The 4867-nt window shown below is 34.1% G+C and overlaps 1 non-coding gene across 1 annotated transcript; it reads right to left on the reverse strand.

The window, feature by feature from the left end:
- Positions 1-887: 887 nt before the first annotated feature.
- On the reverse strand, positions 888-959 carry Trnah-gug (transfer RNA histidin (anticodon GUG)). Its single transcript has one exon. It is a non-coding gene; the product is annotated as a tRNA-His (tRNA).
- Positions 960-4867: the final 3908 nt, after the last annotated feature.

The raw sequence follows: 4867 nt of genomic DNA on the forward strand, positions 1-4867 counted from the left end.
TCTTTTTCAAGTAAAATATCTAAATATGAAACAGATGTGTCAGACTCTGTGGTATCTTTTATCTCAACCTCACCGGAATATATCGTATCGACATAAAAATGGCAATTATCATTGTTAATTGACAATACGTCGTCGATTTATCTAAATGTCAATCTTAAGGCTAAAGCAAGTGTTTTCTTCTTTAAGTCACGTATAAGATTTTTGACAAATTCTGCATCATATGAATACAAAAATTGGTCTCCTAATAACGGGGTGGAATTGGTACCCATGGGAATAGATTGTTGGAAGAGCTGGTCTCCAAAAACATATATATTATCAATCAGAAATTCAAGCATCTTTTTGATGTAAACTTCAGAGTACTTGTGTGTACAAGCAGTATGTTTTTTAAAACAAAATACATATGCAATCTTTGCAAATGACTACTGACAAGGTTCGTAAATGTTCGTTTCCCCTTGAAATTATCACATAGATTGTTATTGTTTTTTATTCATCATAGTGAAACCATTTCTTATTTGAAAGGAAACAACATTCAACATTCTAAAAGTATACAAGATTATACAAGGTTATAAATACATCCTGCATGAAAAGCAGACTCTGGTCAGTAACATCGAATCTTAATTATTGAAAAAAAGCAAGCAGATCCCAGTAGTTCATATGTGCTACATTCATACTTATCATAATTTGCAATGCACATTGTAATGACAGTTTTGTACTACGTTTCAAAAAAAGGTTATGGAGTAAGATTGACTGCGGATGATACTTGGGTTTTTTCGATCACTTCAAAAGGTGAATTCGCAAGCGTCATGCCTATTTTTGAAAGTGATATCTATATTTACATCACTGAATGAAAAAAAGCTACTATGCCGTAACAGCGACTGCACAGCCACTGCCGTGACCAGGATTCGAACCTGGGTTGTCGCGGCCACAACGCGAAGTACTAACCACTATACGATCACGGCTATATTAGTAGCTATATGTATTAAAGACAAATCAGAAAATAATTGGTTCCAAAATATCAAATTGGTTGTAAAAGTAGGGCAGTCACTTGAAATGCATTGCAGTATATGTTTCAATTTCTTCCAAGTTATTTACATTAGATTGCAGCGACGAAGTGTCGAAGAACTGCATTTAGACTATATTGACCTTCGCCAAGTTTAAATTCCTCTAGCTAAGACCAGTAAGACTCAAGGCATTCAATGAAATTTGTTCCACTAATATTTAACCCATTGGGAATATTAATTACAACAAGTATATTATTAATCTAATTAAAATTAATTTGCAAACACAAAAATAATGCTAGCTAAATTGATAATTACATTTATCATAATAAGAATAATGCCAAGGAAATTTATATTAACAGATACATTATATATGTATACAAGTGTATACACTTAATTTAAAGTCTTTTGAAAAGGATGAATTCAAGTTCTCTAAATAGGTTGATTATCTGAATGAAATAAATCTTCAAAAACACGATATCACACAGAGAGTGTCACAATTGCTTAGCATAGTTTTTTGCTTGCCTTCTTCTGTTCTTCCTTTGGTACTACAGCATGCGAGACTGTAGGTCTGTCAATATACCTGTCAAGACACTAATTTTTAGAACTACTTTGATTTAGTTATTCATTATCTGCTCAAATGAAATAGTGAAATCAATAATATAAAACACACATAGTTAGTATATAAACACCTTTTCTTTGACATCAATTTTGAAAGGTGTGTAAATAAAGCATCTGTTTTTAAAATTTCTTGTTGGAGGTGTCTTATGCATACATGCAAACTTTTATATTTAAAAAAAAGATAGATAAACAAAAGGCAACCTTTTAAGTCCTTTCAATGCACATATACTTTTTAAATTAAAATTAACACCTCAAAATTTTATAAATCTGAACGAAAATCGGATATCATTCTACAATTTCGCTTTGAGGATATGTTTCTCATGTATATTGAATATTTCTTGACTGATCTTACTTTGACAAGGTTAAATTTCGCTCGCATTGTCATATTTTTACGACTATTGACATTTAAAACAATAGGACGACATGCAATCAATATCGAACTGTTAAGGAAATGAGTCATCCTATAACACAGGGACGAAAAAGAGGTATTCCTTGTGTGTCAAAACTGACTTATCATCTATCTACCTCGGATGTGCCTTTTAAAATGTCACTGTTGTACTTTTATATAAACAATAAATTATCTATTTATCGTACCCACTTACCCCGTGTGTCCGTGTCTGACAGACCTGCGTTTTTGTAAGACCACCCCAGAAGGCCCGGGTGATTTCCACACAATTATGTGTTATAAGTCCTACGTTATCTGTTGATATATCTTATTTCTCCATACGTGCAAAGGAAAGTTCGGTATAGTGCTGCTACAATTATGGATAGGAGTTACTGTTTTGTTATAAATTTTACTTAATGAACTAGAAATTAACTAATGAGATGTAATACAATTCTTTCTTACTGAAAGAAGTCACTCTCTTAGATTTTTATGTTTTTCAATGAATTGATGGGCGTCAAATATGCCATAACATGAATGGTTGCAGAGATTGGTTCCTCTAAGTCATTTTATTGGTACGTATGTATTCTTTGTATAAATGAGTGGCATCTTCTTATATAAATGATGCATTTAGAATGCACAGAGGCATACAATGGGAAAGTTTCAACACTTTGTACAATGTCTTTAACAGTTTTCAACAGATAATGTCCGGAAATCCGTACCATACATCCACAGTGTTCATTTATAGATATGAAAAAGGGTTCAACACCACCTACATCAAGGAACAAATGATTAATTTGATGATTGCATGTGCACCAAGGAAGCCTCGAATTGGTGTCAAGGAGGTCACATGATATTATCAATGTAAAAAGGGGCAGGACAGTGTCGGTGCAAAGGAAATGCATCTCTTTTCACAGTCACTTATCATTTATTTCAATTATCATTAGCAGCTGTCAATAGAAACCTGTCAAAAGCTGTTGGTGTTTTTATGAGGAACCAGGAGGTTTGTGTAGATCATGAGCTATTACATTCAGACACAAGTCAAATATCAAGAGTATCACCTCTCAGTTAATTTGTAGAAGGTGAATCAGTATAATTGGTTAAAAATTGGCTATATTTATGATTTTAAATAACATTATCAAGCATACCACATTATATCAATATCTATTTTCAACATAAGTTAAACTTTATTCAATAGGACTTAGAACATTAGGCAAGGCAGTGACTGTTAATTCTACTTGGTACAGTGTATATGTCCACTGCATTTTATGTATAAGAGTTTGGGAAATAATTTATTTAAAGAGTATTAGAGTCTAGCTACGACATCTCGGCTTTTGCTGTAACAACTGGAAAAGGAGGAGAATATTTTAGTATAAAAGGGTAATAAACCATGCATAACCTTAATGTTTTTTGTTCTCCACTTTTTGACTTGCAGCTGTATTTATAAATTATCCTATTACAAAAGCTGTTATTGCTTGGCTGTATAGTTTTTAGCTCACCTGAGCTGAAAGCTCAAGTGAGCTTTTCTGATCACCCATTGTCCGTCGTCCGTCCGTTTGTCTGTCCGTCTGTTAACTTTTCACTTTTTCAACTTCTTCTCAAGAACCACTGGGCCGATTTTAATCAAACTTTGAACAAAGCATCCTTGGGTGAAGGGAATTTAAATTGTTAAAATAAAGGACCAAGTCCCCTTCCAAGGGGAGATAATCAAGAAAATACTAAAATAGGGTGTGGTCATTAAGAAATCTTATTCTTAAGAACCACAGGGCCAGAAAAACTGAAACTTATGTGGAAGGATTCTGGGAAGTGTAGATTCTAAATTGTAAAAATCATGACCCACAGGGGTAGGGAGGGGCCACAATATGGAATCCAAGTTTTACATAGAAAATATATAAGAAAAATCTTTATAAAAATCTTCTTCTCAAGAAACAGTGTTCCAGAAAAGCTGAAACTTATGTGGAAGGGTCCTGGGGTAGTGTAGATTCTAAATGGTAAAAATCAAGACCCCCAGGGGTAGGGCGGGGCCAGAATAGGGAATTCAAGTTTTACATAGAAACATATAGGAAACATCTTTAAAAATCTTCTTAGGAACCAGTGGGCCAGGAAAGCTGAAACTTATGTGGAAGGGTCCTGGGGATAGTGTAGATTCTAAATTGTTAAAATCATGACCCCTGGGGGTAGGGGAGCAATAGGGAGTCCTAGTTTTATATGAAAATATATTGGAAAAATCTTCTTATCAAGCAACAATGGGCCAGGAAAGCTGAAACTTAGGTGGAAGCATCCTGGGGTAGTGTAGATTCTAAATTATTAAAATCAAGATGGGGTTTGGAGGGGTTAGGGGTCCACAATAGATGTAAGAAGAGGGGAAATCTGGTAAAGAACTGCATCACCAAAGTTACTCAGGTAAGCAATGTGCCCCATGAGCCTCTTGTTTCCTTTTATGCCAATGTTTTTTTTTTATCATCTAAGGCGTAGACCATTTGTATGCATGCTTTTAAGAGTTCAGGAAACCTTGAATCACATGTTATACTGTAAATCACTTTTTATTCGCGAGAACTTTATTTTCGCGTAATTACGCGAGACTGTATGCTCGCGAACATTAAATTCTCGCGCATAATAGTATTCCGTAAGATTATATAGAGCAATAACCAGAATTCGTGAAAATTTTGTCTCGTTAATCAAGAGTCAATTGACTGCCGTCATGAGAAAAGGGCCCTTATCTTTTGACGTCACAATGCTCAGAAAACGACGTCAAAGTCGCGGTATTGTAAACACGGAAGTAATTTTTGTTGACCGCATTTTGTAAACAAAAAATAAAATTGATTTTCAAGTGTAACAAAAATTTGAAACTTTATGCGGACATTTT

This window comes from Saccostrea cucullata, unplaced genomic scaffold, assembly GCF_032062105.1.
Source record: "Saccostrea cucullata isolate Sc308-1 unplaced genomic scaffold, CSIRO_AGI_Scuc_v1 ctg8928, whole genome shotgun sequence".
Classification (NCBI taxonomy): domain Eukaryota; kingdom Metazoa; phylum Mollusca; class Bivalvia; order Ostreida; family Ostreidae; genus Saccostrea; species Saccostrea cuccullata.